We start from the raw sequence: 14,956 nt of genomic DNA, 5'->3' as shown, positions 1-14,956 counted from the left end.
CCCCCCTGTGTGTTGTGGCGCGCGCGTGGGGGGGTGCGGTGCGAAGCAATAGGGTTGTAAAGTCAAAAATGAAATTCTGTTTGCAGATTCTCCATTAAAACAATAAAGTGATCCTCAGTATATATTCATTAAAAAAAAATCAATATTTTTCGTTAGGAACGCCTCCTTCCTGCAATTTTAACCCTTTGCTCAACTTGCTCTGATCACTTCTATCCGGAACACGGAAAATGTATCAGTCTTTTTAATAGTTTGAATCTGCCCAGGTTTTGCCTTTCTTTTGGATGGGTGAACTTCCCGTTTAAACAAAGGTTCAAGACCCATGGGATTGTTTAATTTAGTCCAATAATGTAATTCCCCCCCTAATTCTTAGAAATAAGTATTTCTGTACAAAGTTATGGTGTAGTTTAATTCAGCCTTTGGCCAGTAGATGGCAGCAAGCCCTAAGTTTGGCTACAGACAAGAATCCCCTGGGAAGTATTTAGTACAGAGGGCTTGTAACCTGTGTTAGGACGCTGTCAGGGAGGAAGAGTAACCTGTGTTAGGGTGCTGTCAGGGAGGAAGAGTAACCTGTGTTAGGACGCTGTCAGGGAGGAAGAATAACCTGTGTTAGGGTGCTGTCAGGGAGGAAGAGTAACCTGTGTTAGGGTGCTGTCAGGGAGGAAGAGTAACCTGTGTTAGGGTGCTGTCAGGGAGGAAGAGTAACCTGTGTTAGGGTGCTGTCAGGGAGGAAGAGTAACCTGTGTTAGGGTGCTGTCAGGGAGGAAGAGTAACCTGTGTTAGGGTGCTGTCAGGGAGGAAGAATAACCTGTGTTAGGGTGCTGTCAGGGAGGAAGAATAACCTGTGTTAGGGTGCTGTCAGGGAGGAAGAATAACCTGTGTTAGGGTGCTGTCAGGGAGGAAGAGTAACCTGTGTTAGGGTGCTGTCAGGGAGGAAGAATAACCTGTGTTAGGGTGCTGTCAGGGAGGGAAGAATAACCTGTGTTAGGGTGCTGTCAGGGAGGAAGAATAACCTGTGTTAGGGTGCTGTCAGGGAGGAAGAATAACCTGTGTTAGGGTGCTGTCAGGGAGGAAGAGTAACCTGTGTTAGGGTGCTGTCAGGGAGGAAGAATAACCTGTGTTAGGGGTGCTGTCAGGGAGGAAGAATAACCTGTGTTAGGGTGCTGTCAGGGAGGAAGAGTAACCTGTGTTAGGGTGCTGTCAGGGAGGAAGAATAACCTGTGTTAGGGTGCTGTCAGGGAGGAAGAATAACCTGTGTTAGGGTGCTGTCAGGGAGGAAGAATAACCTGTGTTAGGGTGCTGTCAGGGAGGAAGAGTAACCTGTGTTAGGGTGCTGTCAGGGAGGAAGAATAACCTGTGTTAGGGTGCTGTCAGGGAGGAAGAATAACCTGTGTTAGGGTGCTGTCAGGGAGGAAGAATAACCTGTGTTAGGGTGCTGTCAGGGAGGAAGAATAACCTGTGTTAGGGTGCTGTCAGGGAGGAAGAATAACCTGTGTTAGGGTGCTGTCAGGGAGGAAGATAACCTGTGTTAGGGTGCTGTCAGGGAGGAAGAATAACCTGTGTTAGGGTGCTGTCAGGGAGGAAGAGTAACCTGTGTTAGGGTGCTGTCAGGGAGGAAGAATAACCTGTGTTAGGGTGCTGTCAGGGAGGAAGAGTAACCTGTGTTAGGGTGCTGTCAGGGAGGAAGAATAACCTGTGTAAGGGTGCTGTCAGGGAGGAAGAGTAACCTGTGTTAGGGTGCTGTCAGGGAGGAAGAGTAACCTGTGTTAGGGTGCTGTCAGGGAGGAAGAATAACCTGTGTTAGGGTGCTGTCAGGGAGGAAGAATAACCTGTGTTAGGGTGCTGTCAGGGAGGAAGAATAACCTGTGTTAGGGTGCTGTCAGGGAGGAAGAATAACCTGTGTTAGGGTGCTGTCAGGGAGGAAGAGTAACCTGTGTTAGGGTGCTGTCAGGGAGGAAGAGTAACCTGTGTTAGGGTGCTGTCAGGGAGGAAGAGTAACCTGTTGGGTGCTTCAGGGGGAACCTGTGTTAGGGTGCTGTCAGGGAGGAAGAGTAACCTGTGTTAGGGTGCTGTCAGGGAGGAAGAGTAACCTGTGTTAGGGTGCTGTCAGGAGGAAGAGTAACCTGTGTTAGGGTGCTGTCAGGGAGGAAGAATAACCTGTGTTAGGGTGCTGTCAGGGAGGAAGAGTAACCTGTGTTAGGGTGCTGTCAGGGAGGAGGAGCCTTTTTGGCCTGGGGTGATTTGAGACTCCTGTAGAAGTTGCTTCTGAAGCCCAGGCCCTGGCTAGATGTCTGGTTTTGAGCCGGACAGCCTGGTTTTCATAAGGGCTGTAGGTGTCAGAACTGCCTCGTTTCCAAATTAGTAGACTTGAGGTATGGAAATGCAAATAACAGAAATTATCTGGAAAACCCCAGGTACCGAGCATTCTGGATAACAGGTCCCATACTTGTATATTGTGAGTGGGACCCTAAATTCAGGTTAAGAGACACCTGCCCAGATAGGGTTGCCACCTTCTGATTGGGGAAACCTGGGGGGGCATACTGTGATATTGGGGCGGGGTTATGACATCAATAGTGATTGGCTGATCGCCACTGTCAATCTAAGAGAGTCATGCCTAGTTGCCCTAATTTGAAAAGCCGGGCAGGGAGTTTTGGCCCAGACATCACTTCCAAAAACCCAACAGGTGGCAACCCTAAGCCCAGGGAATGACCAGAAAATAAGATGGGGGTGAATCTTTGGAAGCACAGATCTTCCCTGTTAGGCTGAAGACACACAGACCTACTAGTAGCAGCTACTTTTTCTTGTCGACTAAACTCCAAAAAATCCCCTGCCATAGACAATACTGAGAATTGCCTCTGCTTAAACACATGTAGAGACAATTATCAGTAAATGATCAGCACTGTCTGTTTTAGTAGCCAAGTAGCTGCTACTAGTAGCTCTGTGTGTCTTCACCCTAAAAGGGCTGTGGGTGCCTTGGGCTGGTACAGGATCTCAGAAGGTAATGTGCAGCAGTTCTAGCCTCAGTCTTTGTTAAGCTTTATTTCTCCTTTAATGACAGGGAAAGGCGCAGTTGCAGACCATTAGACATCTCTATGCGACGCAGGTTTCTGGTTATGTGCACGTACGGACTAAGCATGCCGAGTGAGGCTGCCAACTACATCAGGGCAATTATTGTCACGGAAATCTATTTGTTCTTGTCTATGGAATTCAGAATGAATTGAATGTTCTTGTCCTTACAGTCACACTAAATTAACAGCACAGTTTCCCCAGTAAAACCTTTGTCTTTTCTAATATTTATCCACCTATCCATGTATGGGGCACTGCTGTGCAACACAAAATAGTTATTATTGCTGGTGCTACTTTTGTGGCCACCAAATACTTTATAATTACAAAATTCATTCTGTGTTTCTGAACACAAAAGGAATTTTTGTCTACATATATATCATATAGTGACAAAATTAGTTGTGTTCACAAAATGAATTCTGTGAATGCCTAATTCATGTTTTAAATTCTGTGCCCATAAGAAAAAAAAACAAACATTACCGTCACCAAATGCATTTTGTCCACATAAAACTGACAGTGTTGTGGTAACAAAATTGATTGACAAATTATGTCAACACAAAAATGATGGGGGCAGATTTATGAAAGATTGAACTTGGAAATACAGATATTTTCCCACCAGTATGATCTTTTTACCATTTAAAAAAAGGGGCTTCTATACCAAAATTTGTTAAATAGCCCAACCCATCAGAGAAACCCCTAATATCCCTATCCCTGTAATCTGTTCTTTCAAAAAGTAGGAATAAATACCATTTTTATATGCTGAAATCCAGCTGCAAAACAGTTCTTCTCTTTCTGCATCATTTGAAATCCTGGCAGGGGAGGAGGGACTAAAACACTGATGTTACAAATTGTAACAACTTCCCCACAGCTTACAGACAGCATGCAGGAACTACATAACCCACAATGCATTGCACTGGGATGTTCCTTTCCTTATTGACGTCGTGTGCAGCAGGGAATTGTGGGATTGGGAGGATGCAGGCTAAAGTGATATGCGGGTCAGGAAAACCCCAAAAGGGCGCCAGTGACAACAGTAAACCCGGGATCAATAGTCTAATCTCACTGACAACGCTTGTCTGAGCCAAGAGCTGCTCTCTGACTAGCCCTAACTATCTGTCACACCTAGTGTATATTAGTATTACAGAGTATATCTTGATATATCTAGGCCTAAGCCTAAGCCCAGGTCCCACAGTGTCCCATTTGCCTGCTCAGGTGGGCTTCTACACAAATGGACCCAGAGCACATGGCTGCTCTGCCTTATATAGTATAACACATTGCCATCTAGTGGCCAAACCAGATAACTACATTGGTCATATGACTGAAGATTTTCATTTATCCAGGTCATGGTATATCTTGTATAAGTAAATTATTGTCAATGATTACTCAGCAAGTCCAGTTGCTCTAGATTTACTTATAATAGATATACATTGGCCATACTTTGACCCAGAGACTAACTTCTCTTCTAGACTGAGGACCCCCATTAGGTGTCTAAATTGCTCGGGGACTGCCAGAAAAAAAGGCACAATAACCAGTCCCCTACAGTTATAAGAAAACAAAAGACAAAAGACAACAATCCTGGACTTGGATTGAAAATAGGCAGAAATATCTGCGACAATCTCTGAAGCATCTCTGCCCGCAGGGAATGTATAGGTAAAACACTCATGACAAACAGAAAAGCTTACTAAATGAAAATGACAGATTACATAAAGATAACAAACAGAACAGGGGGCATTGGACTGGGTTCCGACAGCGACAGAAACAGCTGTAACTGCAGGGGATATTGCTGCAGATTGTTATTAAGTGTTGGGGGAAACATCAAGTTCCATTAAAACAACTCACAGGCGAGCGCGGCAATTTGTTGGATTTTGCAGCTGATCTCAATGGGCTCCAACTGGGAGTGCAACATGGGGGAAGGTGCCCTGACTGGGTTGGGAAGTCAAGGTGGAAACGAGTTGGTTGGGGAAGCAGGTAAGGAAGGGGTTAATAAAGCGAGTGCTAGTGGGGCAGGAGAAGATTAGGAGGCTGGGCTTGTAGGGGGTACTAATTATTACAGGGGAAGGAAGGGGTTAATAAAGCGAGTGTTAGTGGGGCAGGAGAAGGTTAGGAGGCTGGAGTTGCAGGGGGTACTAGTTATTACAGGGGAAGGAAGGGGTTAATAAAGCAAGTGCTAGTGGGGCAGGAGAAGGTTAGGAGGCTGGGGTTGCAGGGGGTACTAGTTATTACAGGGGAAGGAAGGGGTTAATAAAGCGAATGCTAGTGGGGCAGGAGAAGGTTAGGAGGCTGGGGTTGCAGGGGGTACTAATTATTACAGGGGAAGGAAGGAGTTAATAGAGCGAGTGCTAGTGGGGCAGGAGAAGGTTAGGAGGCTGGGGTTGCAGGGGGTACTAGCTATTACAGGGGAAGGAAGGGGTTAATAGAGCGAGTGCTAGTGGGGCAGGAGAAGGTTAGGAGGCTGGGGCTTGCAGGGGGTACTAGTTATTACAGGGAAGGAAGGGGTTAATAGAGCGAATGCTAGTGGGGCAGGAGAAGGTTAGGAGGCTGGGGTTGCAGGGGTACTAATTATTACAGGGGAAGGAAGGGGTTAATAGAGCGAGTGCTAGTGGGGCAGGAGAAGGTTAGGAGGCTGGGGTTGCAGGGGGTACTAGTTATTACAGGGGAAGGAAGGGGTTAATAGAGCGAGTGCTAGTGGGGCAGGAGAAGGTTAGGAGGCTGGGGCTTGCAGGGGGTACTATTTATTACAGGGGAAGGAAGGGGTTAATAGAGCGAGTGCTAGTGGGGCAGGAGAAGGTTAGGAGGCTGGGGGTTGCAGGGGGTACTAATTATTACAGGGGAAGGAAGGGGTTAATAGAGCGAGTGCTAGTGGGGCAGGAGAAGGTTAGGAGGCTGGGCTTGCAGGGGGTACTAGTTATTACAGGGGAAGGAAGGGGTTAATTAAGCGAGTGCTAGTGGGGCAGGAGAAGGTTAGGAGACTGGGGCAGGGGGTACTAATTATTACAGGGGAAGGAAGGGGTTAATAAAGCGAGTGCTAGTGGGGCAGGAGAAGGTTAGGAGGCTGGAGTTGCAGGGGGTACTAGTTATTACAGGGGAAGGAAGGGATTAATTTAGCGAGTGCTAGTGGGGCAGGAGAAGGTTAGGAGGCTGGAGTTGCAGGGGGTACTAGTTATTACAGGGGAAGGAAGGGGTTAATTAAGCGAGTGCTAGTGGGGCAGGAGAAGGTTAGGAGGCTGGATTTGCAGGGGGTACTAATTATTACAGGGGAAGGAAGGGGTTAATAAAGCGAGTGCTAGTGGGGCAGGAGAAGGTTAGGAGGCTGGGGCTTGCAGGGGGTACTAATTATTACAGGGGAAGGAAGGGGTTAATAGAGCGAGTGCTAGTGGGGCAGGAGAAGGTTAGGAGGCTGGAGTTGCAGGGGGTACTAGTTATTAGAGGGGAAGGAAGGGGCTAATTAAGCGAGTGCTAGTGGGGCAGGAGAAGGTTAGGAGACTGGGGCAGGGGGTACTAATTATTACAGGGGAAGGAAGGGGTTAATAAAGCGAGTGCTAGTGGGGCAGGAGAAGGTTAGGAGGCTGGGGCTTGCAGGGGGTACTAATTATTACAGGGGAAGGAAGGGGTTAATAGAGCGAGTGCTAGTGGGGCAGGAGAAGGTTAGGAGGCTGGGGCTTGCAGGGGGTACTAATTATTACAGGGGAAGGAAGGGGTTAATAGAGCGAGTGCTAGTGGGGCAGGAGAAGGTTAGGAGACTGGGGCAGGGGGTACTAATTATTACAGGGGAAGGAAGGGGTTAATAAAGCGAGTGCTAGTGGGGCAGGAGAAGGTTAGGAGGCTGGAGTTGCAGGGGGTACTAATTATTACAGGGGAAGGAAGGGGTTAATAGAGCGAGTGCTAGTGGGGCAGGAGAAGGTTAGGAGGCTGGGCTTGCAGGGGGTACTAGTTATTACAGGGGAAGGAAGGGGTTAATTAAGCGAGTGCTAGTGGGGCAGGAGAAGGTTAGGAGACTGGGGCAGGGGGTACTAATTATTACAGGGGAAGGAAGGGGTTAATAAAGCGAGTGCTAGTGGGGCAGGAGAAGGTTAGGAGGCTGGGGTTGCAGGGGGTACTAGTTATTACAGGGGAAGGAAGGGGTTAATAGAGCGAGTGCTAGTGGGGCAGGAGAAGGTTAGGAGGCTGGGGCTTGCAGGGGGTACTATTTATTACAGGGGAAGGAAGGGGTTAATAGAGCGAGTGCTAGTGCGGCAGGAGAAGGTTAGGAGGCTGGGGGTTGCAGGGGGTACTAATTATTACAGGGGAAGGAAGGGGTTAATAGAGCGAGTGCTAGTGGGGCAGGAGAAGGTTAGGAGGCTGGGGCTTGCAGGGGGTACTAATTATTACAGGGGAAGGAAGGGGTTAATAGAGCGAGTGCTAGTGGGGCAGGAGAAGGTTAGGAGACTGGGGCAGGGGGTACTAGTTATTACAGGGGAAGGAAGGGGTTAATTAAGCGAGTGCTAGTGGGGCAGGAGAAGGTTAGGAGACTGGGGCAGGGGGTACTAATTATTACAGGGGAAGGAAGGGGTTAATAAAGCGAGTGCTAGTGGGGCAGGAGAAGGTTAGGAGGCTGGGGTTGCAGGGGGTACTAGTTATTACAGGGGAAGGAAGGGGTTAATAGAGCGAGTGCTAGTGGGGCAGGAGAAGGTTAGGAGGCTGGGGCTTGCAGGGGGTACTATTTATTACAGGGGAAGGAAGGGGTTAATAGAGCGAGTGCTAGTGCGGCAGGAGAAGGTTAGGAGGCTGGGGGTTGCAGGGGGTACTAATTATTACAGGGGAAGGAAGGGGTTAATAGAGCGAGTGCTAGTGGGGCAGGAGAAGGTTAGGAGGCTGGGCTTGCAGGGGGTACTAGTTATTACAGGGGAAGGAAGGGGTTAATTAAGCGAGTGCTAGTGGGGCAGGAGAAGGTTAGGAGACTGGGGCAGGGGGTACTAATTATTACAGGGGAAGGAAGGGGTTAATAAAGCGAGTGCTAGTGGGACAGGAGAAGGTTAGGAGGCTGGAGTTGCAGGGGGTACTAATTATTACAGGGGAAGGAAGGGATTAATTAAGCGAGTGCTAGTGGGGCAGGAGAAGGTTAGGAGGCTGGAGTTGCAGGGGGTACTAGTTATTACAGGGGAAGGAAGGGGTTAATTAAGCCAGTGCTAGTGGGGCAGGAGAAGGTTAGGAGGCTGGATTTGCAGGGGGTACTAATTATTACAGGGGAAGGAAGGGGTTAATAAAGCGAGTGCTAGTGGGGCAGGAGAAGGTTAGGAGGCTGGAGTTGCAGGGGGTACTAGTTATTACTGGGGAAGGAAGGGGTTAATTAAGCGAGTGCTAGTGGGGCAGGAGAAGGTTAGGAGACTGGGGCAGGGGGTACTAATTATTACAGGGGAAGGAAGGGGTTAATAAAGTGAGTGCTAGTGGGGCAGGAGAAGGTTAGGAGGCTGGGGCTTGCAGGGGGTACTAATTATTACAGGGGAAGGAAGGGGTTAATAGAGCGAGTGCTAGTGGGGCAGGAGAAGGTTAGGAGGCTGGGCTTGCAGGGGGTACTAGTTATTACAGGGGAAGGAAGGGGTTAATTAAGCGAGCGCTAGTGGGGCAGGAGAAGGTTAGGAGACTGGGGCAGGGGGTACTAATTATTACAGGGGAAGGAAGGGGTTAATAAAGCGAGTGCTAGTGGGGCAGGAGAAGGTTAGGAGGCTGGAGTTGCAGGGGGTACTAATTATTACAGGGGAAGGAAGGGGTTAATAGAGCGAGTGCTAGTGGGGCAGGAGAAGGTTAGGAGGCTGGGCTTGCAGGGGGTACTAGTTATTACAGGGGAAGGAAGGGGTTAATTAAGCGAGTGCTAGTGGGGCAGGAGAAGGTTAGGAGACTGGGGCAGGGGGGTACTAATTATTACAGGGGAAGGAAGGGGTTAATAAAGCGAGTGCTAGTGGGGCAGGAAAAGGTTAGGAGGCTGGGGTTGCAGGGGGTACTAGTTATTACAGGGGAAGGAAGGGGTTAATAGAGCGAGTGCTAGTGGGGCAGGAGAAGGTTAGGAGGCTGGGGCTTGCAGGGGGTACTATTTATTACAGGGGAAGGAAGGGGTTAATAGAGCGAGTGCTAGTGGGGCAGGAGAAGGTTAGGAGGCTGGGGGTTGCAGGGGGTACTAATTATTACAGGGGAAGGAAGGGGTTAATAGAGCGAGTGCTAGTGGGGCAGGAGAAGGTTAGGAGGCTGGGCTTGCAGGGGGTACTAGTTATTACAGGGGAAGGAAGGGGTTAATTAAGCGAGTGCTAGTGGGGCAGGAGAAGGTTAGGAGACTGGGGCAGGGGGTACTAATTATTACAGGGGAAGGAAGGGGTTAATAAAGCGAGTGCTAGTGGGGCAGGAAAAGGTTAGGAGGCTGGAGTTGCAGGGGGTACTAATTATTACAGGGGAAGGAAGGGATTAATTAAGCGAGTGCTAGTGGGGCAGGAGAAGGTTAGGAGGCTGGAGTTGCAGAGGGTACTAGTTATTACAGGGGAAGGAAGGGGTTAATTAAGCGAGTGCTAGTGGGGCAGGAGAAGGTTAGGAGGCTGGATTTGCAGGGGGTACTAATTATTACAGGGGAAGGAAGGGGTTAATAAAGCGAGTGCTAGTGGGGCAGGAGAAGGTTAGGAGGCTGGAGTTGCAGGGGGTACTAGTTATTACAGGGGAAGGAAGGGGTTAATAGAGCGAGTGCTAGTGGGGCAGGAGAAGGTTAGGAGACTGGGGCAGGGGGTACTAATTATTACAGGGGAAGGAAGGGGTTAATAAAGCGAGTGCTAGTGGGGCAGGAGAAGGTTAGGAGGCTGGGGCTTGCAGGGGGTACTAATTATTACAGGGGAAGGAAGGGGTTAATTAAGCGAGTGCTAGTGGGGCAGGAGAAGGTTAGGAGACTGGGCTTGCAGGGGGTACTAGTTATTACAGGGGAAGGAAGGGGTTAATTAAGCGAGTGCTAGTGGGGCAGGAGAAGGTTAGGAGACTGGGGCAGGGGGTACTAATTATTACAGGGGAAGGAAGGGGTTAATAAAGCGAGTGCTAGTGGGGCAGGAGAAGGTTAGGAGGCTGGAGTTGCAGTGGGTACTAATTATTACAGGGGAAGGAAGGGGTTAATAGAGCGAGTGCTAGTGGGCAGGAGAAGGTTAGGAGGCTGGGCTTGCAGGGGGTACTAGTTATTACAGGGGAAGGAAGGGGTTAATTAAGCGAGTGCTAGTGGGGCAGGAGAAGGTTAGGAGACTGGGGCAGGGGGTACTAATTATTACAGGGGAAGGAAGGGGTTAATAAAGCGAGTGCTAGTGGGGCAGGAGAAGGTTAGGAGGCTGGAGTTGCAGGGGGTACTAATTATTACAGGGGAAGGAAGGGGTTAATAGAGCGAGTGCTAGTGGGGCAGGAGAAGGTTAGGAGGCTGGGCTTGCAGGGGGTACTAGTTATTACAGGGGAAGGAAGGGGTTAATTAAGCGAGTGCTAGTGGGGCAGGAGAAGGTTAGGAGACTGGGGCAGGGGGTACTAATTATTACAGGGGAAGGAAGGGGTTAATAAAGCGAGTGCTAGTGGGGCAGGAGAAGGTTAGGAGGCTGGAGTTGCAGGGGGTACTAATTATTACAGGGGGAGGAAGGGAATAATTAAGCGAGTGCTAGTGGGGCATTAGAAGGTTAGGAGGCTGGAGTTGCAGGGGGTACTAATTATTACAGGGGGAGGAAGGGAATAATTAAGCGAGTGCTAGTGGGGCAGGAGAAGGTTAGGAGGCTGGGCTTGCAGGGGGTACTAATTATTACAGGGGAAGGAAGGGATTAATAAAGCGAGTGCTAGTGGGGCAGGAGAAGGTTAGGAGGCTGGGGCTTGCAGGGGGTACTAATTATTACAGGGGAAGGAAGGGGTTAATAGAGCGAGTGCTAGTGGGGCAGGAGAAGGTTAGGAGGCTGGGGCAGGGGGTACTTATCATTACAGGGGAAGGAAGGGGTTAATAAAGCGAGTGCTAGTGGGGCAGGAGAAGGTTAGGAGGCTGGGGCAGGGGGTACTAATAATTACAGGGGAAGGAAGGGGGCACTATCTTGTGAAACCCCCCACCCTGTAAGTTGCCTCGGGGTGATGAGCAGAGGTTTGTTTTGGATTCTTTTAAAAAGGCTGTTCACCTTATTAGTTTGATGTAGAGCTTTATATTCTGGGACAAATTGCAATTGGTCTTTACTTTTTATTTCCTGTAGGTTTGAAATTATTTAGCTTTTTGTTCAGCAGCTCTCCAGTTGGAAATGTTACCAGTTATCTGGTTGCTAGGGTTCGAATCACCCTAGCAACCGGGCAGTGGTTTGAATGAGAAACTAGAATATGAACAAGAGAGGGGCTGAATAGAAAGATAAGGAATAAGAAGTAGCACAAATAATTAAATTGTAGCCTCACAGAGCAGTCGTTTTGGCTGCCGGGGTCAGTGACCCCCATTTGACAGCTGGAAGAGTTGGCAGAAAAAGGCAAATAATTAAAAAACTATAAGAAATAAAAAATGAAGACCAATTGAATGCAGGTATTCCAAAGGTTGCATGTATTATTTTGTTCAACTATTGTATATACAGGTATGGAACCTGCTATCCAGAACAGCTCGGGACCTGGGTTTTCCTGAAGGTCCAGTCTGGTGTTCATTCCAGTGTTCCCTGTCCATTACCAACAGGTTCAGGCTGCTGTTTATTTCAGTCTTTTTTGTCCATTGGTGAACTCCATTAAATACATTTCTCCCCTATTTATGGCTGCCACCTTTTTTTCAGGCCTTTAAAGGCCAATGATGTACGGGTAGGGCTGTGTCCGACATTATAAGTAGTCATTGCAAGCTATGGTGCCTGTGAATTTGTAATAGTGGCCCCAGTATTACAGGTATGGGACTTGTTATCCAGAATGCTCAGGACCTGGGGTTTTCTGGATAAGGGATCTTTCTGTAATTTGGATCTCCATAACTCAAGTCTGCTAAAATAAGTTAAATATTAAATAAACCCAATAGGGCTGTTCTGCCCCCAATAAGGGGTAATTATATCTTAGTTGGGATCAAGTACAGGTACTGTTTTATTATTACAGAGAAAAGGGAATCATTTAACCATGAAATAAACCCAATAGGGCTGTTCTGCCCCCCAATAAGGGGTAATTATATCTTAGTTGGGATCAAGTACAGGTACTGTTTTATTATTACAGAGAAAAGGGAATCATTTAACCATTAAATAAACCCAATAGGGCTGTTCTGCCCCCAATAAGGGGTAATTATATCTTAGTCGGGATCAAGTACAGGTACTGTTTTATTATTACAGAGAAAAGGGAATCATTTAACCATGAAATAAACCCAATAGGGCTGTTCTGCCCCCAATAAGGGGTAATTATATCTTAGTTGGGATCAAGTACAGGTACTGTTTTATTATTACAGAGAAAAGGGAATCATTTAACCATGAAATAAACCCAATAGGGCTGTTCTGCCCCAATAAGGGGTAATTATATCTTAGTTGGGATCAAGTACAGGTACTGTTTTATTATTACAGAGAAAAGGGAATCATTTAATCATTTAAAAATTAGAATTATTTGCTTATAATGGAGTCGATGGTAGATGACCTTTCCGTAATTCAAAACTTTCTGGATAAAAGGTTTCCGGCTTAGGGATCCCATACCTGTACCATCTAGGCCGGCGAAGTACTGCCAGGTGGCAACCCGACCCCCACTGAATGCCACCCTTCTAACATACAAGGTCACCTTTTCTACTTGTACCTTGGCACGTGCCTATGGTATATGTTGGGTGCTGGGGGGAGGGGGAGGGGTATAGAGAAATATAATTTACTTGGGGAATAACTTTATCTCCCAAATTCCCATTCTATTAGTCTGCATGCTCTCGGGCACTCCATACAGCCAACTTTAAAATAATTGGCCCTCTATAAAATAAACATAAATATAAACACTTGTCAGTATTCCTGCCACAAACATAATTTATGGAGCCGATGTTAAAATCAGACATAATTCTTTCTAGCAGATGCCTCGCTCAGAAGGCTTTAATTATAAGCTGGATGGATGTTGGCGACTGCAGATGGATACACTTACAGGCAGGCAATAAGTAATGTCAAAATTGTCTCTTCAGTCAACCAAGTAGAACCATAAATCCTACAAACGCAGCGCAACAGATGCCGCTCGTAGGCGCACATAGGCCGCTGCTTTTTAAGGAAAATCCACAGTTTTATAAAAAAAAAAAAATTCCAGGAAGCAATGTAAAAAAACATGGTAAGAATATGTTTTTTTTAAAGGAGAAGGAAAGTCATTTTGGCATTTTACTGCCAATAAATTTGCCACATTAGTGCCACCTAGAACCCTATATTTATTCAGCAGAAATCATTACCATACCTGAGTAAGGAGCCCTAGAAGCTTCCTCCGTTTGTTTAAGATTAAAGCTGCCATTTTAGGTAGCTTCCTGCAATCTAACCGTTATAGCTCAGATCCACATTCCTAAGGGAGGGGGAAGGGAGTTCTTAGCATTCTTATGGGAGAGGGGAGAGAGGAGAGAACTGCGCAGACTCTGGCCCTGGGAATTAAGGCTGTTTCTGGGAGAGGAAGCCAAACACTGGAACATCATGTTTACAAAAATAGAGACAAGAAATCCTGTGTTTCTTTTGACAGAGGACTCAGTGCAGCATTACTGTAAGTCTTTATGGCTGTATTTATATTGACCTTTCTGATAAAGCTTACTTAGTTTTTACCTTTCCTTCTTTCCTTAGGCCAGAAATGTTGCACCTTGTGTGTTAAGTTTCTGTGCAGCCCAAGGCCACTGTGGCCCTGCAGTGAGATCTGAGCCTCCAAAGATGTCCCCAGTTAGTGTTACCACCTTTAGGCTGGGTCCATCCCATCTGATAAGGGGGTGGAGTCATGCAGTGGTCACCTGAAGTATGTGGGGCCACCGCGAGTATGAGAACAAGCCCTCCCACTGAGACCTGGTCCTTAGTATATAGAATACAGTATTTCTAGAAGCTTTCCTTATAAAAAATAATATAACTATTTTTTAATGCCAATTTTAATGACTTTTTAGTTTAAAAAATATATATATATATATCTTGGATAAGCTATATCCAGCACCTTTTTATTTTATATAAAATATGCACAGCATGAGAGTAAGATTCAGTAGAGAGAATTCTGCACAGGAGATGTTGAGAGGAAAATGAGGCGCGGCGCATTAGAGCAGCGGGCGCCGGCGTGTGATGAAAGCTTTATCGGGGAGATTGTGCAAAACAGAATTGGTATTGTATCTAATCCTGAGGATTTGTTATCTTCATATTTTCTCATTGCAGATTGGTTGCCGTCCTAGTGTCGGGAATATAGAGGCTTATTCTTCTTGCTGGCTATGCACTTTCTGCCGGGGTTATTACATTATCAGAAATGCACAGTTATGATAGCGCCGGGAATGAGAGCGGAGAGTTTTTATGGATTTAGTTAAAGTTGTTATACTTTTTCTTTTGTTTTTTTACTTTTGTTTGAATGTTTCCTGCACTTTTTGAGAACATGCAAAGGAAGAAGTAGTAAAAATAGAGAATTTGGATCCGTGTTCTGATTTCTACTTTGCTGACATGTTTTGCAGTAGTCTGCCATTGGTGCACAGTCTTGTACTGTTTGTCACCAACAAGGTACAGGTATGACCTGTTATCCAGAATGCTCGGGCCTGGGGTTTTCTAGATAAGGGATCTTTCTGTAATCTGGGAATCATGTAACCATTAAATAAACCCAGTAGGGCTGTTCTGCCCCCAATAAGGGGTAATTATATCTTAGTTGGGATCAAGTACAGGTACTGTTTTATTATTACAGAGAAAAGGGAATCATTTAACCATGAAATAAACCCAATAGGATTGTTCTGCCCCCAATAAGGGGTAATTATATCTTAGTTGGGATC

Source organism: Xenopus tropicalis, chromosome 1 (assembly GCF_000004195.4).
Source record: "Xenopus tropicalis strain Nigerian chromosome 1, UCB_Xtro_10.0, whole genome shotgun sequence".
Classification (NCBI taxonomy): domain Eukaryota; kingdom Metazoa; phylum Chordata; class Amphibia; order Anura; family Pipidae; genus Xenopus; species Xenopus tropicalis.
The sequence above is the reverse complement of the archived record's forward strand: the minus strand, read 5'-3'. Positions refer to the sequence as shown.